Genomic DNA, 25427 nt, shown 5'->3' with positions numbered 1-25427 from the left:
ATCTTTGATGCTATGGGTGTGTTCATTGACCTCTCTCTCTCAACAACGCTCAACATGTAATAGGCCAATGGATTGAGATCTGGGAATTGGGAGACCAAATGTTAGGGGTTATGTAATCATGAACATTTTCGGTCATCCATTCTTGTGTTACTAGAGCTATGTGTGATAGTGCAGAGACTTACGGAAGAACATACGACCTTCCATTGCATACACTGTCTATCCAGGGCTTAACAATTATTTCCAGAACCTCAATGTAGGCAGCAGAGTTAACTCTAAAGCCTTGTGAAATGAAAAGAAGGTAAGGAGGCATCACATGTCCATGACACTTGCAGGAAATTCTGTATGCATAAAATTTGGAACTTCAGAAAGATTTGCACATAAACATCTGTCATTTCTTCTGTTAACCTTTTGATCTTAGTCGAAGTTTTTCTCGTTTGAGAAAAATCAAATCGAATCTTCTTCTCCTGGATTTTTCAGTTTGTTTAAGAGCCTTTTAGATCTGGTGTAGTTAGTTTCGATTGCTTTTCTGATAAATTGACGTTTCCTCATCATATAAGACATATATCTGATGTCTTCGCCGACAACATTTCTGACTGTTTCTTCTGACACATGGACATCTTTTGCAATTGACCTCATGAACTTTCTAGGATTGTAATCAATGGTCTGTTGAACTTTCTGGATTAATTCAGGTGTTCTAATGCTTTTAAAGTATTTAGAATGCATTTTATGCTTTGATACTGGTGATACGTTTCCCTCTTCAGTCTCTAGCTCCTTACAGACTTTGTAAACAAAAGATCTGGCAAATTAAAAAAATATTTCTAAATCACTATGCTTAACATTTATAACCACAATAACAGCTTGGCAACCTGAGGGTCTGCCATTATCATTTTCTGACACAAAGATTATACAGAGTAAGCAAAAAATGCAACAATGACCCCAAAATAGTATGTCCTCAAATACCTTACACGTCCTGTATATACATATTATATTATATGTATATATATATATATGTATATATATTGTTGTACTAGGGGATGGTCATATTGCCAGTTTAGCCAATAAAAACACACGCACTGTATATTTGGTGTTAATTTGCTTCAGCTTTATATTACATTAATCTTAATCTTATTTCGGCCAGAGTTCTTTCGTCACACTTTTGTGACATCATCAGTGGTCCTTTGTTTCCTTCTTTCTTATGTGTCTCACCTTGCTAACTATCAGCCATTTTGTATTTTGTATTCCTATTGTATGTGTCTACGCATGCGTGTCCTTCAATGTGTCTGTGTCTTTTGTAAGTGCATGTGTGTATGGGGAGTGTCTGTATCACCTATATACTCTGTTAATACGTGTTCGTTTGTATTTGTTTTTATTTACTTATTTGTTCATGTGTGTTTTTTTTGTTTTTTTTGTGTTTAATTAAATTTTGTTAACGCATGTATTATTTAATTCCATTTGTTTATCTATGTATTGTATTCTACTTTGTTCATATTATTATTGGTTTATGGGTAACATGTTGTCACATGCTGTGGTTTGTGGTTTGTTAGTGGTGTGTGTTAGTGTTCCATTCTAGTTTCCTATTCAGGCTAGATTTCTCTTCTATTATGTGTGTAGCTTCAGTAATTTGTCTAAGTGCTGCATCACTGCTATGTGTGGATAAGATTTTAATTTCTATGTTGTTGATTGAGCCTCTACGTTCTTGCTCAGCGTGCTGGTACAGAACTGATGAGTTCTTCCCTTCCTTAAGTTCCCTCCAATGTTCGTTTGCCCGCTCCCCTATGCTCCTTGCTGTTTCGCCTACATATGTCATTGTCTTATGTCTGCATCGTCTCTCTGTACATCTTATACTATAGACCACATTTCTGGTTTTGCAGTTCGTTTGTGGGCTAAATCTACATACGATACAGTTCCTATCAGTGCAGGGGGTTCTACCGAAAGGGTATGTTCTACTGATAAGGGATTTAATAGGGTTGTCTGGCCTTTCAACAACCTTAATTCTTAGCTTAAGTTTGTCTAGGGCCCTTCTAAAGCGGTACGCCAGTTCGCCTCTAGGGGTGGTGTCGACGAACATGACGCTCTGGTACTTGTGGCTATCGTACCATAATCGAATCAATAAGATTCATCCATCAAATCAACTACTTCATGTTCGACACCACTGTTTATCACCAAAAGTTCAGAATTACCATGACAATTAGGGAAATCCCGACCATTGCCAGCCTAACAATGGGCTATTTAGAAATAATACATCAGAAGTCATTTTCTAAATTTGGAAACTCTCTCTCCCAATACAAAAAAGAGAATTAGAAAAATTTTTTAGACGACTGCTTTATCCTCTGGAATGACAACATAGATAAACTCCTGAAGTTCAAAAAACTCCTAAATATCATTAACATCAACATACAATTTACAGTGGAATAAAGCAAAGAACTCCCACTCCTAGACATATTGGTTAAAAAAATAATCAAAAAGTAGAAACGGACAATTTTACAAAACCACAGACGCTAAACAATACCTATTACATAGCTCATGCTACCAGAGATATATCAAGACAAATATCTCCTTCTACCTAGCAAGGAGGATTTGCACCAAACTGTTTGAAAAAAATACCAGAGAACTAAGATTGCAAGAACTTAAAAACGTACTCCAGGATAGACACTACTCATTTCAACTCACAATTGAAGAGATTAAACGTGCAAAATCGATTGACATAAAAACATTAAGAAAAGTCGAACACAATAACACACCTACTCTGAAAACACTCCACATACAACCCCAGAAACAAAGAAGCGTTTAACATCATTCTCCAAAATCTCCCAATATTCCATAAGGACCCCAAACCGAAGGAAATTCTACGTACCCATAAAATCCCTAAAAGCAATAAACAAAAAGAAGATCTCACAAATGCTAAATTATTTTCAAGAATAACGCACGCAAGAGTAAGAACGTGTGGTCCTCCTAGCTGCGGAACATGTCCCAATCTTTTAGAAGGATAAGAATTCCATTTTAGACAAGAACAAACATTCAAAGTTAAATCCAACTTCCCTTGCGCCTCTGAAAACCTCATTTATGTTATCAGGTGCTCAGGCTACCACAAAATCTGTATAGGGTCGACAGGATAGTCGTTCAGACGGAGATGTACGGTTCACAGACAACAGGTATCCTCCCCACAATATCGCCAGATATATCTCAGTGAACACATTCCTAATCTTCGCATTATATCAATTTGCTATCTGCATATTAACACTAATACGACTATATAAAGAGGTCTCAGTTATCAAACATATAAGCCGAAATTAAGTATAAACCCATAGTGAAAATTAAAAATTTACCCCAACTATTTTAAGAATTAAATGTAGACCAATATTAAAAAAATTACAGATTTACCTCCCCTTTACTGTAAAATACTTCTATCTATCTAGCTAGCTATCTATCTATCTATCTATCTAGCTATCTATCTATCTAGCTATCTATCTTTTTTTTTTTCTTCCCGCGATCCCTTTTGATCCAAATTATCTCCCCCCCCCCCCCAAGAAAAGCTCTACTTTGTAATTTGTCCATTTTCTGTATTTAGCCCTGTGTGGCTATAATAAAAAGATATCTATCTATCTATCTATCTATCTATCTATCTATCTAGCTATCTATTTTTTTTTCCTTCCTTCCCCCTCCCAAAAAGAAAAGCTCTACATTGTATTTGTCCCATCTTCGTTGAGCCCTGTGTGGCTAATAAAAGAAATGTATCTATCTATCTATCTATCTATCTATCTATCTATCTATCTATCTAGCTAGCTAGCTATCTATCTATCTATCTATCTATCTATCGATCTGTCTGTCTGTCTGTCTGTCTAGCTATATGTCTGTCTGTATGTATGTTATGTGTTTCAGCCATGCAGCGGCGGTTTTAGGGTTAGGGTTCGGGTTTTAGAGTTATGAGTATTTTTGCCAAATTTGGTGAAAATCTGTTCAATACACCGCCACAAATTCTTCACCAAATTTGGCAAAAATACTCATAACCGTAACCCTAAAACCCTAAAGCGAAAACCAGTACAAACGCACGAACGATGTCATGAATACCAGTATCGCCGATAGTTGTTAACAAACAACAGCACTAATTTTATTCAAGGGAAAAGGTCCCATAACACCGCACAACGTTTTGTTGACAATTCACAGCAGTAATTGTTTACACCTTAATAGACGTCAGATTTGGTTGAAATTACTGAAATACGACAATTTTAACACGAAGTAACTTTAAAAAGATAAAATTTTCTCAATAACACTAAGAGTAAAAGATGTTTTATATGACACATTCTACCAGTGTCCCAAGTTTGAAAGTGTTTCGTTAAGAAAACAAGTGGCGCTCGCCAAATCAGAAAGATCCGAACGCTGTAGCCTATTACAAAACAATACGCACATTTTAAGAAATTTAGTCTTCATTTATCTTATAGCGATGTTCGTAAAATCCTGCACATAATTATATTAATGTGTGTGTGTGTTTAAACCGTTTATCTAACTGACGAGTATCTGGAAGTGTTAAAACTTTACTCCGTGTAAATTACATCATAGTAATTATGATCATCGAAAATTACAAGTCAAGTGGCATTCTAAAGATTATTTAAGCTTAGCAGTATACTCTTGTAAAAAATATCTAATAGTTTTAACTACATAAATAACTTACAAAACAAGTTTTCTATGACGTAATTCATGTTGTTCGAGAAAGATCATCAGAATCCACACTTTTTAGAGAGTAGCTAGTCAATCACTTGAACTTAGTACTAAACCATACATTCAACAGTGCGATTATGTGATACATCTTCTTTTCCAGCTTCAGTTCATTAAAGCAGCGGATATTTTTTTCAGACGCTGTATGGTTGCTGTGACTGGAAGCGATTATATTTAGTTAGATATCTGACATTCAGGTAATACAGTCACCTGAGGCTTTAAATCATTCACGCATGAATTAATATTCGAGCTCTTAAATACTGTTTATTACGAAGCAAATATATTATCTGAAATAATTTAGGTATTTAATATTTCATTTTACAAATAAAACTACCAATTAGATCATCTGTAATTTTATTATATTAGAAAATTTTCGCCAAATGAATAATGTTCATATTTAGGAAAATAAACTGCAGTTTCTATTGTCCAGAAGAAGAAAAGTAACTGGGGCGGGTGAAGAAAAAACGGCGGAAGCGGACGGAGCTTAGTCAATTGGGGAAAAACTGCTGGAATAGATGACTGAAATTAATCGCTATTAACAAGAGTTTGTTTTGCTTTAATCAGCTGTTCTGTTTTATGTGATGCCAATCAAGAAGACAGCATTCGTCTGTAGTTATTCACGCAGAAACATGAAATGACTCACCTTGTTGCAAATGAAAGTATTGCCAGTTGTTCCTGGCACCTCTACAAAAGCAATAACTTCACTTATACAGAGACGCCGAGAAGGTAACTAACTTTCACATGATTGCACTTTTAAACACACACACACAAACACATGAGCATACATGGGCAGGGAATATATATATATATATACACATACACATTTTGTGTGTGTGAGTGTGCGCGCGCATATGTGCGTGTGCACGCATGTGTATGTGTTTGTGTTTGTCTGTGTGTAAATCAAAGTATACTGTATAACAGATCCATTTCAGCCAGTCTTAGTAATCGGATTCGCACTGGGTGGTAGATAACTAGATAATAGATACCAGGACAATTAACTAACAGCAATGTAGGCCTTACAGCTCGTAGGTTTAGTGAAATATAGTGACTGTTCTCGGTTGTTGGAAGTTAGACATTGTCACATCCGATTACGGTTACTGTGAAAAAAAGACAAAATAAAGTCGCAGAAGACAACCGTGAAGTTTATTAATAGATATCTCCCTTGGCTCATACCAACGTTATCTGTGAAGGCACGGGAGTCTCGTGGGTGACATGTGGGGAGGGTTAAGCGATTGGTAGATGTGTAGAGTTCGTGTATATGTAAGGTTATTTTAGGGTAGCTTGAGCGAGCGCCCAAACCTTCAACCCCATATGTCTGTACATATGTGAGGATCCGCTCATTTGAGTATAATATAGTTAAGAACATTGCTTGGTTTTATCGATGTGACGATGGTTAGGCCGATGGTGAAGGACCTATTGATTATAGTTACGCGCCAGTCTCTACCACGCCAATAAATAACTCCACCACAAAGTCTTGTAGTTCTCACCTGCTATTTTTCCCTCAGCGTAGAAACATAAGAGTAAAACCTTGCTTATCTTACTTAATTTAGTAGGAGTGGCTGTGTGGTAAATAGCTTGCTTGGGATAAGTAGCTTGCTTACGAACCATATAGTTCCAGGTTCAGTCCCACTGCATGGTACCTTGGGCAAGTGTCTTCTACTATATCCTCGGGCCGACTAAAGCCTTATGTGTGGATTTGGTAGACGGAAACTGAAAGAAGCCCGTCGTATATATATATATATATATATATATATATGTATATATATATATGTGTGTGTGTGTGTGTGCGTGTGTGTGTGTATGTATGTTTGTGTGTCTGTGTTTGTCCCCCAACATCGCTTGACAACCGATGCCGGTGTGTTTATATCCCCGTAAACTAGCGGTTCGACAAAAGACGCGGATAGAATAAGTACTAGGTTTACAAAGAACAGGTACTGGGGTCGATTTCATTGAGTAAAGGCAGTGCTCCAGCATGGCCACACTCAAATGACTGAAACAAGTAAAAGAGTCAAATACATTCCTCCTAATCCGCGGAACAAGAATTTTAGCCCGTATCCATCAGCCTTCCTACAATAAAAACTATGAGAATCCAACAAAACCTTTAACTAAACCATACACAAACGAACACGGGCTTATGCACCCAAACACCTACAGCACAACAGTCTGTCTCCGATAGCTCAGAAGACCGCTTAGGCGAAGATCAGCAAACTAGCTTGCATAAAGTGGAAGAAGCAGTAGTCAAAGATATCAGGCTTGCAAATAACAAACAAAACCGCTGAGTATAAACAAAATAATTACTTTAATTAAGAGTCAAATAGCATTTATGGAATAAACAAACAGTTCTTTAGACAATTCTCTTTTTAGAGAGTTCTTTCATTTACCTCTGAAATGTGTAGTCTTCTTTTAGTGAGCTTTTCTTTTATTCACCAGTCTAATGATTTATTTTCTATCTTCTTTTTACCTCTCTTTTTACCCCTCTTTTACCTCTCGACTGGACTCTTGTTACTTCCAAATTCACGGTACCATTCTTTGTTCTTTACGTTGCTAAGTTCTTTACGTTGCCAAGTTTTCGCAATCAGTTCAAAATCGTCTACTGTTCGCATTTGCTGCCGAAACCAACCACTCTCTCTACACCAAATATTGTGTCAACTGTTCCATACGAAATTGCCCGGCACCATCGCTTACATCTAGGCAACGACTACTATACAAAAACGTTCACGTCGCCCTTCACACATCATCTTCCAGCACGAAATTCGAACTACCAATTCACATTGGCTTCCAGCACGAACTAACTCGCCACCTGAGCCAATAGCCTTTATACTTCGCCCACACCGTAAAAGCACGCCAAAATGATACCGCCTAGGTTTCAAACAGACACGTGACCACAAGGAATAATTTTTTTCGCCTTCGTTTGCAAAAGTTCACGTCGTACAAATGAAAAATTATCTGAATATAGTTTTTTCCTTCATAGCAATATCTCTCTCTCTCTCTCTCTCTCTCTATATATATATATATATATATATATATATATATATATATATATATATATATATATATATATATATATATACATATATATATATATACATATATTTTATATCTCTACTTTTATATTTGGAATTTTACTTGTGCTTATCGGATCTACGTACATAACGTATACATATATACATATATATAAAAACACACAGGCACCCCCCCCCACACATATATATATATATATATATATATATATATATAATCAATTCTAAAAGACGCAGAATAAAATAAAAACCACAGACAAATGCGTGGACGTTGCACAAGCAATGTATTAATAAGACGCATGTGTGTGTGTGTGTGTGTGTGTGAGTGTGCGTGCGTGCGTGTGCGTGCGTGTGTGTGCGTGTATGACAGCGTGTGAAAATGTTCGAAAGAAAGATGTTCGACTCCTTTCTCAAGTGACTACAAATAGCATATGAACTTGCCTTATGTTTCTACCATCTTAAATGTCACATGTCATAATGGCTTCTTAGATGTAGCACATAATTTATGTGGTTGTCAGGACTGGAATGATCAATAGTTGGAGCTAGGAAAAGAACAGCCACAACAATTTCAAAAGCAACAATAGTAACTAAATCAATTACAATAAGAACTACGACAAAATCAGTATTGACAACATTTTGCAAGTCTTGGAGGCCACTTGTGAAAACCCTGTCACAATGTCGTCCACTGACTATCATGAAAAAACATAATCCATTGCGCTGTTAAGAATAAGAATTTCCGGAATAGATAATTTCAAAGCCATCTTAGGATTATGGGAATAAGAATGTCGTGGTTCTTGAGATATTTTAGAGTTCAGTGATTTGTACATTAGCACAGCTCATATGATGATAAACCTGTTAGTTTAGGTAGTCCATTAAATTGTTGATATAGTATTCATTTCTCTTCCGTTGATATAACAGGTTCATGGAAAATGCGAGAAAATTTCAAGTCTAGATCTGTTATTCGTGGATCTCACAAGTATTTTAAATCTAATTCTATATTTCATGGTATTAAGAAAACCAAGAAGTATCAATGGCTAAGTTTGCACGTTTATCATCATGTGAGCTGTCCTTGTGTCCACGACACTGAACTCTAAGGTAGCTCAAAGACCACACCATACCAACGACTTAATGTTATGATATAACACTCTAAAATTAATGAGTGTTTTACTAATGTTGAGGTCAATTCTAGGAAATAGCATAGCAAATAATATGGCGACAGAGATGCACAATATCTTGAGGAAATTTTATCCTACATCTGTTTAGCGAAATGAAAGTAGAGAAAAATACTGGCTTGGTGGTCTGTTATAGACAGTGAAAGAACATACATTATATAGTTTTATCAATTTAAAATATATTGTTTCACTTTAAAGCACGATATCATCGTTCGACTGAATTCTAGGTTATACTTCTTGGCTACTTTACATTAATAGTTGGAATGTACAATTATTGGCTAAGTGTGGTGGTTATATTCAATACAGGATTTGTAAAACCTAAAGTTTCGACACATTCAATGCGATTCTTCAAAAGTTGCGAGTCAATAACAGCAGCAAATAAGTAGATGTTTAGGGACCGCCAGAATGTCACATTTCTGTAGTGGCTGCAAGGAGAGTAACGGTGGACCAAGAGGTGGATTGCGAATAATGACTGACATGAGGAGAAGATGGCTGAGCGTGGAGTGCCTAAGTACTCATGACCCGAATCAATCTATTTCTGAGGAGCAGAGGTCGCTCGAATGTAATAAAACTAGAAAAGCTCAATTGTAAAGCTATCACTCAAGTGGACATGTGCTCGTGAGCGACTTCACGGCAATCAATAAGCGACGTTTCTTTCGATGTCATCTAGATTGTGAGGAAACATCCTCTCTGATGTGAGAGCAGTAATCAATCATAAGTCTCACCTGAGTTTTGTAGCTGGTTAGTAGCTGTCGGAGAAGAAATTTTTCAAGGTGATGCCCCAGCACGGTCACAGTCAAAAATAACTGAAACAAATAAAAGATAAAAGGTTACCAACCACATGGTTCCGGGTTCATTCCCACTGCGTGGCACCTTGGGCAATTGTCTTCTACCATAGCTTCGGGCCGACCAAAGCCTTGTGAGTGGATTTGGTAGACGGAAACTGAAAAGAAGCCTGCTGTATATATGTATATATATGTGTGTCTGTGTTTGTCCGTCTCTGTTTGTCCCACGAACATCGCTTGACAATCGATGGTAATGTGCTTACGTCCACGTAACTTAGCGGTTTGGCAAAAGAGACCGATAGAATAAGTACTAGGCATCCAAAGAATAAGTCCTGGGGTCGATTTTCTCGACTAAAGGCGGTGCTCTAGCATTGCCGCAGTCAAATGACTGAAACAAGTAAAAGAGTAAAAGAGTATATATATATATATATATATATATATATATATGAAAACAAAATAATATGAAAAAATTACAGAAGACTTGTATTATATCGTTAAAGAGTATATTTAAATCTTCATGTTAGGAAAATGTTATAAAATTTTGCGTGTAGTGACATTGTTTTCGGAGAAAAAACCGTATTTTCTTTTCAAATTTCAGAAATTTCATTTGCGATATTGTGTCATCTCTACGCTATGGCGCGATGTAGGAGAGTTACAAACAGAGGGAGGTAATCAGGGATGTTTTCAGTATCAGGGAGATAATAAAAAAATGTTGGGAGTGAATAGGTTTTATTAATTCAACGTGATTTGGCTTTGATAGAATAAAATGTTAGAAGTCGTTAAGTTTTGCTTTATAATTTTCAATGAGGTAAGTTTCTTCATTTAAAAATGCTAGAAATGGTTGTCTTGTCTTATATTTTTCAATAAAGTATGTTTTCTTATTTAATCTAACTTGTGTTAGTGTTCCAATGGTACATTGATAAAATAGAAAGGTTACAGATTGTGGTAGCAGTTGCTTTGCGCTTCTCTCAGTGTGTTCACTATCATTCTGTATTCTGGGAATGCAATGTGCTGGTCGGTGCTCTCTGAGCGATAATCCCGTGGACCCTTTGTAGTTTTGATGGCAGCCCGAGCATCTTATAACCTAAATCAGGTTTTCTGAGGCAAAGTAAAATCAGATTTGATTTTGATTTTTTGTCCCTGTTTAAAAACGATTTCTGATCCTTATAGAAGGTTTGGGCATGTTGTGCAATTTGGTCGACTATATTTTTTTACTTCTCCGTCCGTTATTTTAGAAAATAATTTTGCTTTTGTGAGGATCTCTTTTAGTGATTTCGGTTGTTTGTGGCTTTTATTGATCTTACGTGTGTGTAAAATTTCCTTTAATTTTGGGTCCTTATGTAGCATTGGTAGACTTTGGGTGATGATGGTGAAGGCTTCTTTGTTTCTTGGCAGAATTTTCGGGGAAGGTGTGTTACTGTGTTGAACTTTTCTTAAGGTTTTTATGTCGATTTGTTTTGCACGTCTGATTCCATCCTCTGTGAGTTGAAGTGGGTAGTGTCTGTCAATTAGGATGGTTTTGAGTTCTTGCAGTCTAAAGTCTCTGGTATATTTTTTCTGACACTATGGGGCACATCCTTCTTGCAAGGTTGAAGGGGATGTTTGTTTTGGTGTGTCTTAGGTGGCATGAATTAAATAGTAGATATAGTTTGGCGTCTGTGGTTTTGTAAAATATGTCAGTTTCTATTCTTAGGTTTAATTTTTAACTAGTGTATCCAAGACGTGTGAGTGAACAAACGAAAGAAGGGCACTCAGTCAACTTATTGGGAGTTACACACACACACACACACACACACACACACACACACACACACACACACACACACACGCACACATACACACATATAATATATATATATATATATATATATATATATATATATATATATATATATATATATATATATATATATATATATGCATATATTGTCAGTTGGTAAAGTTAACGAAGGCATGAAATAATAATACAATGTTAGCAAACGAAGGAAGTAAACCTGAAATACTATATGAATTAAGGAGTAAGAGAAAAAGAAAAATGAAGAGAAAAATCATAGAAAAAGAAGTGTTAGTATCATAGTTAATACTAGCCGTAGAGTCGAGGGCGGTGAGATGGCAGGATCTTTAGCAGGCCGGGCAACACGCTTACCAGCATTTTGTCTGTCCTTACGTTGTGAGTTCACATTCCGCCGAGGTCGAGTTTTCCTTTCGTGTGAGTTAACATGAGTACCAGTTGCGCACTGGAGATGTAGTCTAGCCTGCTCCTCTCTTAGGCTTGCTGGAATTGTACCCAAACTTGAAGTTTAGTTTCTGCGGGAATTTTAGTTTGAGAATTGTAACAAAATTTAACTTTTTCCGTAGGAAGAAATTGATGCTATTTTAGGCTAACACTAATGTGTTACGTTTTGGATAGAGTTAGGGTTACGGATAACCATTTAAGCATAACATTTAGGGTTACACTTTCGGTTCGGTAAAATGTTAGTTTCGAGTTAGAGTATGAGTTCTTGTCTGAAGTTAGGTTTCGTGTTTAGGAAATATCTGCGGGTTCGAGTTAGACTGAGAATAGTGTAAGAGTACTAAATTTGGCGTTATAAGTTGAATTTAGTTTGTGTAGAACTGATGGCAAATGGATTGTTACTGTTGTGTTTAGTGTCAGGATTAGGGTATGCTGTAATTTAGAGTTAGTAAAAGAAAAATGAAACAGAAAATAAAATGAAAATGAGGGGTAACTGAAAATTAGAGTAATAAATGTAGAAATCAAAGCACGAAAAAGAAGTTATTAAAACAAATAAATGTAAAGTAGCAAGGAAATTTATTTATGTGTGTGAATGTATGTGTATGTGTGTTTGCATGTGTGTGTGTGTATGTGTGTGTGTGTGTTTGTGTGTGTGTGTGTGTGTGTGTGCGTGCGTGCGTGCGTGTGTGTGTGTGTGCGCGCGTGTGTGTGCGTGTGTGTGTGTGTGTTATTTTGAGAAATATGAGTCCTGATACTGTATGGACTTTGTTATATAACTTTACTCTATATTGTATTCAATAGAATTTCAGTTAACTGCAAAGTTCCATTAAAAAATCTTTCTTTTTTCCTAATTTCATTTTACTGTGCAGTCTCTTCCTCTTCATTCCATTACAGAAGAGCACGACAAGATTAGATTCTCTATATAGATAGCAATCCCGCGTACCAATGTTTGAAATCCTAACTATATCATTAGCTCTTACCGACCCACACCAGCTTCACACAAGCATCGCATAAGCACATAACTTGATCATCACCACATTGATTCATCTGATGACTACTTATCTTGCATTATTCAAACATCACTGCGCCAAAGATATAACATACAAACTTATAATCAGAAAAACAAAGAGATTAAAGATTAGAGATTAGAAATCAACACGGATCTCGTCCATTTTCTTTCATTGCAGCGTTCTTCATGATGTAAGATAATGGGAAATTTAAAAAAAAATCTGCGTGCGTGTCTCCTTGAGATAGGCATACTGCACTACTGTATGTGTTTTCAGTACACATAGGCTTCTCTCTCTCTCTCTCTCTCTCTCTCTCTCTCTCTCTCTCTCTCTATATATATATATATATATATATATATATATATATATATATATATATATATATATGTATGCATGTATGTATGTATGTATGTATGTATATATATATATATATTTATATATAATTTTTAAGATTTGTCTATTACTCAAAGAATCATGTGATATAGCAAGAATACAAGAAATACGGCATATCTGTAATATTCAAAATTATTTCTAAGTCAGATAAGAGGATTTGTGATCTGAAGATTTACTCAACTAATTCTTTTCTTTTTGTCTTTCATTCTTTCGTGTTCCTTACTCTTTGCTTCCTTATTATTTAATCATTTTTTTCTCTGTTCTTCCAATATGATTTTGATTTGTACAAATCTTGCTATTATCTTCAGGATCATAGTTTAAAATCTTTTAACAGCTTTCGAAATGAAGATTACAGTATTATTTTAAAGTAAGGTGAGAAAGGATTTAGTTATATTTGTATGCGTCTTCTTTCTTTTACCTTTTATTTGAAATGATTTTTCTTCAGTGTTTGATACAATTAGCAGCACTTCCAAAGGCTTTTCCAGCAACTTCAACGCATTTTATCATTTTTGGAACTTCTAAAATATCGTGTTACACGTGAAACAGGAAAACTGACAAGTAGTTATATCGATATGGTATGTATAAGTTGTATGATCAACTTGTTTGACTTCTCCCTCGCGGGCAACATTATCTCTACGAAGAAGCAAATATGTGTACACTAATTTAGTTGCTGTTATTGTTAATTCTGACTGCAAAGTCGGGCTGCAAAGTACTTACCAGAATTTCATCCGTCTTTACATTCTGCGTTCAAATTCCGCCAAGGCTGACTGTGCCTTTCATCCTTCGGAATCGATAAAATAAATGCCAGTTGAACAGTGGTGTCGATGTAATTAATTCACCTTTCCCATAAATTTGCTGGCCTTGTGCCAAAATTTGAAATCATTATTAATTCTGACTGTCATGCGCTGGGGTTTATATCAACTAACCATTCACCTCAAAACTGCTTGTCTTTTGCATGAAGTAGAAATATTGCTAGCGTTGTTGTTGCATTATAGCACCAGGTTAAATCCATGTTTTGTTTAACAGTGTGCACCCAAAATTTATTAACTCGTTCGAAAAATCTGAAACAGTAGTGAAAGAGTCGATGGTAGAAGAAAAAATATCAACTGTGCATTTGATAAATCTTATAAAGAGCTATTTTGGGTTTAATCGTTTTACTAAATCCCCCTTAAAAGTGAGGCAGATCTAGTGAAATTTGCGTTGTATTAATTTCTGATATGAGATACAATTAATCGTGTTTTATGAGAGAATATAATTTGAAAGTTTTGCATATTTTTTACAAAATTATTGACTTGAACTCGTGTATTGAAACAAATCTTTCTCTGACTTGGGAATGATAATAAACATATAGATGGATTCAATGACACTTTATTCTTAGTCAATTTGTTAGTTGTGTACTGAGCAACGAATTTATCGTTTGTTTAACTCTTTAGCATTCAAATACTCTCTCAAATGTATGAATGTTTTGTATTAATCATGCATTATCTCATACCTTTGAGATTTCAAAAATGTGGTTGTTTGTTTTAGAATGATATTGTAGGATAGATGTGAGAGGCTAGATCTGGCTCGTTTGAGCATAAAACTGGTAAAATATTTTCACAGAATATGGCCGGCGGTTTAAATTTTAAAGCATTAATCTGTTGGTTAAATAAATAATTAGTTGTTTGTTGAAGTCCTTTCCTCACCATTTGTAACCTCATCTCTAGCATGCCCTGTCTCCTCCAAGTCTACTTCGAGTCTGGTTTTAGGTTCATTACATTAGCTAAAAGTACTACATTTTAAAATCATTTTTTTATTTGTGATTCATAAATTTTGGCAGTGTTTTGGTCTTTTAGAAAACAGAACTAAACAGAAGGACAGATTGCTACGGCTATCACGAGAAAAAACACATTGTGGAGAGAACTATCTAGTATTATCTAATTTCACGGGTCTCATTTTGCTTGAAACGATGAACGCTATTTATGTGGAATAAACCAGTGACACGTTACATGATGGCAAGGAATAATGGTCAATTCCTGCGCGAAAGGCCGGAGTTATCGACCCTGTAATTATTATTCAGAAGTTTAACTTTACAAAGATGTGGTAAATGACTCACTCGTTGTGCCTCACTCGTTTGTCAAAAGAGCAATGAATTCTACACTACAAAATCCTTTAGTTATTTATACCAAATCAAAGAGTATCCCGATCCCAGTGGCAACCAACATAGATTTTACAAGATTACAAAGACATGTTTCTTTCTATTAAACTACTATCCTGTGATATTTGTTAAGCGAAGTGAATTCCTCTATGACTGGGTGAACTTGATCTCTAAGTGGTAAATGGAATGTATTTACTGATTATATCTATGTGTTAAATGGAATGTATTTACTGATTATCTCTCTCATGTCATCTGGTTTGCTAGAAAGAGAAGTCAAATATCCTGCAAAACACAAATGTTAGGACTTATTTGTGAACAACATATTGAAAAGATTTTTGAATGGTCGGGATGGAACGAACCCTGTCATCATAAGTCTTCCAGATCAGAGATAACTCAGATATGAGAGTAATAAACAAAGCGAGATATGAAAGATTAGTATAAAATTAGTTACCTTTATATTTTTAGTGTTGAATGCTATAGAAATGGTCAGCTGTGTTCCATGGGCGGAAAGTAGAATATTAATAAAAGTATTTATTGAAAGAAATGAGAAAATAAAAACTGAAAACTTTTAAACGAAGTAAAATAACAAAAACATATTTAAAATTTTTTATTGGCAATTTTGAGGGGAAACTGATTGTAGTCTAACCCATTATCCTAAAGTCAAGAACAGCACTCTTTGAGGATTTTCGTAGTAAACAACAACAACAACAATAGTTATAAGAAACGTAATGGCTACTACAAGATCAAAATCAACATCGCTAAAACATCAACCAAAATAAAAGAGAGACACACAAGGACCAGAGCATCAACAATAACACAAAATAATGATAATGAACATGATTTCTTACAAAATCAGGTGCAACGACAAGAACATTAAAAATGATGATGTTAATAATAATAATAATAATAATAATAATAATAATAATAATAATCATAATAATAATAATAACAATTACAATAGCAACAATAATGGTGGTAACAATAGATTCATTGCCTGTTCAGTCGTTGGGATAATTTTCACTTTGTGATTAGAATTCTTAATCTTTTCGATGACAAAGCTACAAAATGTGTTTTTGGCTCTTTTTTCTGCTTTCATTTTTAACTGCTTACTTTTTCCTTTCATCTCCTTTTTGCTATTTTTGGCATTGAAGAATTCACAAGCATATATTGAAAAGACGCCGATGCTTCTTCAAAATTCGGATGAATTTATAAGAAGCAAGAACTGAAATAAAACATATGAAGAGAAATATATGATATATACAATAGAATATTTCTAACCTTAGTATGAAATATATATTGGAAAATAAGCTGACCCTTAGAGAGATCAAACATGTTATCTAAACATAGTAGAGTCAAAAACTTAAGAACTTCGCATGTTCCATCAAATCAGAATTTAAATGCTAAATTTCAAAGAGGGCATGCAATTAACTCAGTTTTGTTGATCTTAGGTAATATATATATATATATATATATATATATATATATCAGAAGAGGTTTCAAATAATGGTGTAGCTCAGTCAACGGCGGTGCCCCAGCATGACCGCACCGCAGCTTTGGAGCTTAAACATTTCAAAGAAATTTTAAGAAATTAAATATATATATATATATATATATATATATATATATATATATATATATATATATATATATATCCTCCCTGCTTCTGTTGTGAGACTGCAGCTATGCTGGGGCACAATCTTAAAGAATTCTTAGTCAAGAAGTGAAATGGAAATAATAACATGTTTCTCTACCTACAAGGTGAGGATCATATATAGGTTATATAATATTATTACTTCACACTTAGTAGGGAAGACGATGAGCTCGTCATACATGTAAGCTATGGCAATTTGAGAACTCAGAAGGAAAAAGATTTGGAGCAAAGTACATAAGGCTCGCCATTCTTTCAGCGCTGTACTGCATTATTACATTATATCAACCCCAATTGGATGAAAGGTAGCGATTTCCGCAACCAGTTGAAACAAATTCTTTATGGAATCCTCTCCGACACTCTAATATGCTTGATAAATTGTCGTTAATAAAAACAAAATAAAAATTAATTGAATTCACATGTGCAACGTGAGAAAAATAAGGTTTGTCGTTTACTTTTGGTTAAGTCTTTTTTTCAGATATCACCGAAAGCAGAGGCCCTGAATATTTTACTCGAATTGTTTGCTGAATAAGAGACGAAAGAAAGAGACTGAAGAAGAAAGAAACAGGTAATAAAATAGTGATAGATTTGCTAGAGCCTTTAGTCGGTAGCAGGTTTACCTCTGCTGATAAGGTAGTTCGATTTATTGAATAGAATTCCCTCTACCAATACAAGCTACTTATTTTTCAAGTGGCTAATTTATTTCCCAAGCCTTTCAGTCAGTAAAACTGTCAATTCTGCTGTTTGGAATGCTTTTTCCAATTAAATATTTATTGATGTCCTTTTTTGCGTATATTGAAACACAGTAACTGTAGAATTCAAATTTATATATATATATATCAAGAGATCATAAATATATAGATAAAAGTATTATGAAATACTCATTGATATTCATTATTTCTTACAGATCTTACTAACATACACACACAAATGCGAAGAATGCTTCAAATCACTAATACGAAATACGTCATACTGGCGAAAGTTGAACCTTAGCAAAGTAACGTGCAATTATTTAAAATAATATGCATTATTTTACAGTAATTATAAGATTCATGGAAGAGATAACAGAAAACTAATTTTGTCATACATATTGTATAAAAATATATGTTTATTGTATAATATTTATCAATTATACTTTGAAATTATCCAGATTTTAGAATAGTGCAATTTCTAAAATCCATGGGTAGTGAAATGTCATCATTTTAATGCGGGAGAGAATTCATGGATTTGTTTATAGATTGTTTTTGAACTTCAAGAAATGCTGTTACTGAATGGTCTCCTTGTCTACGAATCTTTTTTTTCAGTTGGGGAGAACAAATCCAACAGCTTATGCAGAGAATGGCTACAGATAATAGAAGAGAAAATATCAATGCTTTTATTTCTATACGCTTCATTTCAACTAACATAACGTATTTGGAATGGGCACTGACAAAATACCTGAAATAGTTTCCGCTTGATTACATGTAGACTAAAAGTTACGCTGAGAACTATCCTTTAGGCGTACCTTGCCTACAAACGAAGAAGTTGATGTATGGATCCCTGGTAATTACGAAGAAACTCATCAAACTAGTAAAATAAGCAGTTTTCTGAACATCTTCTACTCTCATGTCAATCTCAAATTCTCCAGAAATTTGCCCTGTACTTTACACTCTTTTCTAGTTCTTTGTCATCCACTTGTACATCCCTAGGTATTGCAATGTCTATGTCTTGGTTTCCTTCATCATTTTATCAACTATAATAATGTCTGGTCTCCGAGTATCAATCACTAAATCACTCTGGATTGTAAACTCTCACAAGATCCAATACTCCTTCTTGGTGACGCCTTATGCTTTATGCTTAATACTATTTTAATGTCCTTTCAATACCATACTTTTCACACAAACTCCAATGAACATACCTAGCTACGTTATCATGCATCCGTTTGTAGACTGTTTCGTTTTAGCTGCCACACATCACTACATTTATCTATTATCCATTACCTACCGGAAGAATATTTAAAACTCAAAGGAAGTATCCCTGCGTCTTACATACTGCAGAACAGTGTCTTCGGCATCATAAACCTCGGATGAACCCTCAGCAATAGAATTACTTCAACTTTGTAAAGTCCTTTTTTTTTCCAATTCTCAAATTTGCTTTTGTAAGTAATACTTCTACGGAGAAGCCTACCTTCTATTCTGTCTACCTCTTTACCCACTCCACACTGCACATATTAGGTATTCAATCTATTCCTTTCCGCACTAGCCAGTTTAACTCCACATACAGATACAGACTAATTGCGAAAGCATCTCCGATGACATCATACAAAGTAGACAACCGTCCATGACAATGTCATTTCATTGGCTTCAACTAACGCACCTAGAAATTTACCCAAATTTTCAAGCTTTCTCTCTCTTTTGTTCTTTCGTTTTATCAGTTCTTTCGTTCTTTCTTTCTTTCCACCAAAACACAATAAAATTACAATGACCATAAAATTATTTCAGCGAGTGACTGTAATTACGAAGATATTTTAAATGAATTAATTTACAGTCTCTAGAGGACGTTACAAAATTTTCCTCGAAGACTTCAGACAACGGTAAGTAAATTGTTTCACAGAAACAGAATGTGCGACAACAACTTCTCCAAAGACGGTGAGAAAGACCTTGGACACCTTGATCGGCTGATCTTTTACTTGAATATTATGATTGATCCCTCTATGGCTTATTAACAACGAATAATATTTACGCCGATGTAATTAATGTCTTTCTATAACCGATGTATCAATTTACAGTTTGTCGAATTTGGAATACATTTTTCTGTAACTTTAATAGAGGATATGTTATATCAATCATTTTCTTAATATTATTCTCTAAGTATTTTTACAGCAGCGCGTACGTGTATAAAATAATGATAGCCAGCTCTATACATCCCTGTGCCTGAGCGTATCTACACACCAGTACCCCCCTATATATATATAAATGTGAAGCCGACTTTCTGAGGTTGTGTATATCATTATGGCGGGGAATTAAATGATTGTTAAAAATTAGAAAGAGTTAAAGATCTACTTCAAAAATATTTAGAAAAGAAATGACCTATAGAAGAAAGGTTTCATATAAAGATTTTGCGATGTGTTGCTAATTATATCGCAAGAAGTTCTATTTTGTTATTACCAATTAAAGCAAGCACTTGTCTTTTAAAAGCCACTTGTTAGCTTTTAAATCATTCGAAATATAGTCGCCCTTTAATATACTTTCTTAACAAATTTTAGTTGTTTTGTTTAAGATAAATTTATTTTACAGAAATGTCTGTGTGTGATGTCTGAATTTATATTTCACTGAAGTAGAAATGCTGATAACATTGGTTCATAAAGTAATCATAGTCATATGATATACAACAATAAAGCTTCAGATTTTTCCATCTCAGAACCAAACGTCATTGAAATTTTCTGTCTTGCATCTTATTTGTTGACAGTTTTCTAACACTGGGAAAGGTGCTTGGAAATCTCTTTCGCAATGGAAAATATATCCTTACTTAATAATCACTTTACCCAAGATACACTCAGTAACACTCCGATGGGTTTGTTTATTTTCACTGAAATTCTGGCTATTCTTGCTATAATCGATAATATATGAAATAACTAATTACTCGGTCATTTGTTGTCTACTTTCACTTGAGTCGCAAACCAGTTAGGCACGACGAAGTCTATATATCCCAATGTATATTGTGTAATGTGTTATAAACCCAGTGATATCACCAGTGACAGCACACAGGATAAAAGTAACGAGTGATTCATAAAACTTTTGTACTTAATTTGATTTTATGAGCAATAAGAAGATTGATCTGTTGTAGACTAAATCTTATGCAAGTGTAGATCTGTTTCGACTACTCAACGCCATAGAAAGACTTGATGAACTGTTATAATATCTTATGACAGTTTGATCAGACAGTCCATCCATTGAACCCATTAAAGTAAAGCACATTGTAATGACAAGATAAAACTATACACGAAGTCAGTAATTTCTAAAATTAAAGATTCAAAATTATTCTCTGTCACGATGTAAACATATTGCTTCTTATACAACTGCAGCTAGCTTTTGATGCAAAATTTTCCTTCTGAGGATAAATTGATAATTTTTTGAATTGGAGAATCGTCATTTCTGAAGCTAATACATTTATCTCTCCGTGGTGGGTATATGTAAGTAAAAATATGTATCACGAGGAGATGCAGTTCACAGATGTAACCATCTAAGACATTGTGGAATTAATATTTTACATCACTCCTATATTTTAGATATATGACTGGTATTCATTGAACATAATCAATAGGAAGGATCATTATGGAAATATAAAGAAAATGTAGTTTATTTGGTGAGCTTCGGAACAAACCAATCGTTTGATTCGCATCGATTTCATTTTTTAAATAAACTACACTGATCCATATATTTTTTCCTATAGAATACGAACGTGCAAGTTCGATCAAACGAATTGACCAATTTGTTTATAACTGCGAATACATGTGAACATTCCATTTAATAGTTGTTCAGTCTTTGGTGGTCACTCGACCCAGATTAATTACTACATCTAAGAGATGAGCAATGGGAAAATATTGATCACCGTAAGCGAATCACTGTAAATGCCACAACAACTAGAAGTTTTTAGTATAATTCTTATTTAATCTCAATCTTCAAGTCACGAAGGACATAGATATTCAAGGACATAGAATTTCAGTGGGTACGCTGTATTTGCTCTTCTATTTCGTGTTTCGAATATATCTTCTCTGGGGATGAAGCAACTTCAAGTTCATAATTTCTTCATTCTGCATTCCGGTCAAATGCCAATTTGGAAGAATTAATATTTCGCATTCCTCGGGGCTAAATTTCAGCTTGTTTATTCACCTTAATTATCCAACACCCTGTCTAGAACGGAAGCAATAAATGTGTGGCGAAAGAAAAATATATATCCCTACTTTGTACTCTCATCATCCCTAAGTCATAGGGCCACGACTGTAGCAAACTGTCTTCCCTACTTCTCAAACTACAATGAACACATTCCTCGTACAATTCTCAGTGTGCATCTCGGGGGATGTTTAACAACCATTTAAATTTTCGTTGTTGCAGCAACCGTAACACTGTGTCATTCATGTGCGTTCTATTTCTACTGGAAGCACAAGTAGGTCACATCTTACTTAGGCACTGCTTATATTTTTAGTTAAACTCCGTATTTTCTGTAGGCTAATGCTCAACACACGTTTATGTAGCGCATGCAGGAGTATCTACCATGGATTTGTTGACACCGGTGTTTATGATTGTATAAAAGAATACCAGTAGTTGGTGGAGAGGATATTTATGAAGTCAGTGATGTTATTAGCTCTTGTAAAATTTCTCTCTATTTTGATTATGTGACTGTTTAGATTTGTTGTAAGTCGTATTAGACTTGCCTAAGGCGGTGGGAATCGTTAGCACGCCGGGAAAAATGCTTTGAAGCATTTCCTCCGTCTTTCCTTTCTGTGTTCAAAATTCTGCTGAGGTCAGCTTTGCTTTTCATCCCTTTTTGGAGATGATAAAATAAGTATCAATTGAAAACGGGTCGATGTAATCTACTTATCACCTCCCCTGAAATTGCTGGCCTTGTACCAACATTTGAAACCCTTTTAGATTTGCATTTTCGCTATTGCTGCTTTTCTTAGTGATGCCACTGATTTCCCCAGTGCGATCGGTGATGGCGGTGGTGTTGATTTATAATTTGGTGGTATTCTGCACTATAAAACTGATTTGAATTACTGATAGAAGTCTTGGTCTTCTTCATATCTTTATCGTTGATGAAGATAGTGATGCGGCTGAAAAATGTCTCACATATGTATTTGGACGAGGTCACATTTTATCCTGAGCAAGAGACAGCCTCTGAAGGACTGATTCCATGTTTCATAGGTTGTCTACCTACGCTCTTTTTCTATTTTAACATCGATAAATTTGACTTTTCACCAGAAAAATGAATGTTTGCTGATTAGAGACGACCATGACAAATGAAGTTATCAGCTTTCATCGACGTAGACTCTGGGAGGTTTTAAAATCTCTTTCTATTGAGTGTTTTGAAAAGAAGAACCGAGTATGATACTGATTTCAAGTTTTGGCACAAGGTCAGTAATTTCGGGCTAGGAGATAAGTCGATTACTGGTGCGTTTTTTATATAGATCCCGAAAGATAACAAGCAAAATCGACCTCAGCAGAATTTGAACTCAGAAAGTGAAGCCAAAAAAAAATGCCGCTAATCATTTTGTCCGGCTTCACTTCCTCATTTGCAGGGGCGAAACTTCTACTTTGAAGGGTTGGGATTCAAAATGGTAGTTTCTTTGATTGGTATCACATCTACCGCAGTCACGAAAGAAGCGGTGTTCAAGCCCCGCTTGAAGCTATCCGTTTAAGTAGTTTCGTATTTTTTTTGTAGCACAATGTATTATAACTTATTATTAATAGCTGAATTAATTCGGCGAGCTGGTAGAATCGTTAGCACGCCCGGAAAAATGCTAGGCGGTATTTCATTCTCTTTGACGTTCTGAGTTCAAATTCCACCCAGGTCTACTCTTCCTTTCATTTTTTTCGACGTCGATAAAGTAAGTACCAGTGAAACACTGGGTCAATGTAATCGACTAGTCCCCGCCCCACAAAGTCCAGGCCTTGTGCCTTCAGTAGAAAAAAAATTATTAATAGCTGAATTCACTCGGAGATACATCGTTAATAAAGACTTATAGAAGAATTCATTCCATACAAATGTGAAAGAGATTGGAAAAAAACTACATCTTCATTTTCCTTCGAATAACTGGGTACCATAATTTTGTGAGTTCAAATCCCAAGTGAATTCTTATTGCATTTTTGAATCACGCCTTGCTAGTATGCATACACACACACATACGCACACACATACGCACACACATACGCGTGCACTCACTGATACAGAGACTCACATACGCGTACGTGTGTACGTGTTGTGTGTATCGGTGTATTACTTCAATCAACTTCAGCTGTTTACCATGAAAAATTAGATTGTTTCAAGTCAAAAGAAGGTGCTATTTCTATTAAATGAAATACAAGAAAGGTGTGGTGTTCAAAAGTAATTTTTGCGTGAAAGACGGCTAATGTTGCAATCGTTTTGTGCTTTGTTTTAATCAGATTTACAGAATTGTATCTGGCCAAACAATCGAGACATCAGCCAACAAATAGAAAGTCTGGTAATTTATATTTTGTTAATGGGTTTGCCTTTTTCATACGTTTCGATTTTGACAAAAATAAATCACATATATCAGCCTATAGGCGATACGGAATCTCATAATCTATTGGTCTATAGTGGCACACGTAAAGACCTCAATTTCCTTGTCTTCATGTTGTTGTTGTTGTTGTTTAGCTTCAAGAAAGTAATGAATATATCTTTGATCAACGGTGTTTTACACTGACTATATCGTCACTTTTTACACTGCGAGTGCATTTTCCAGTGTATCATTTTTTAATAAAAGTAAAAGAAATATATGATGTGATTTCAAAGAACACTGTCCCAATTTCAAGCATGTCAGTCGGTCGTTGGATTATTCTGTTTCTATATAGAATCTTATGAAGATAATTTCAGGTATGTATAGATCTAAGTTAAATGTATGTCTGCATTTAAACCCGGGAGTCTGTGCAAACGAAACCTCGCCAAATATACAGAACTTGTGTTGTTTGGGGTAGGGAATTCTCTTTACATTACATTGTTAATTACAATATCCATTTACGAAAAGGGAGATTAGGTTTCCTGAAAGTTAGCTCACATTGTTCGCTCAATATGAGGAGCTACAAAGGCGGTGAGCGGGCAGAAACGTTAGCACGCCGGGGAAATGCTTAGCGGTATTTCGTCTGCCGTTACGTTCTGAGTTCAAATTCTGCCGAGGTCGACTTTGCCTTTCATCCTTTCGGGGTCGATAAATTAAGTACCAGTTACGCACTGGATTCGTTCTAATCGACTTAATCCCTTTCTCTGTCCTTGTTTGTCCCCTCTGTGTTTAACCCCTTGTGGGCAATAAAGAAATAAGAAACGTTAGCACGCCGGGCGAAATGCTTAGCGATATTTCGTCTATGTGAGTTTTGTTTATCACGCGTCGCACATGTGTTCGTGGTGAAAATTGCTGTTTCTTAGTGTTATTATTGATAATAACTGCTGTTTCTAATAACTGCTCTTTCTTGTTAAATTGTTGAATTTCGTAACTGTTGAAGTTTTCATTTGAAAACACTAAGTGCTTGTAGAAAGCACGCGTTGTTCATTCCCCCGTTGGGGGGAAGAATGTCGTCTAGCGAGAGGTCTACCGTTGGAACAGAA

The sequence above is a fragment of the Octopus bimaculoides genome, chromosome 21 (assembly GCF_046866305.1).
Source record: "Octopus bimaculoides isolate indiv1 chromosome 21, ASM4686630v1, whole genome shotgun sequence".
Classification (NCBI taxonomy): Eukaryota; Metazoa; Mollusca; class Cephalopoda; order Octopoda; family Octopodidae; genus Octopus; species Octopus bimaculoides.
Note: the sequence above shows the minus strand (reverse complement) of the source record.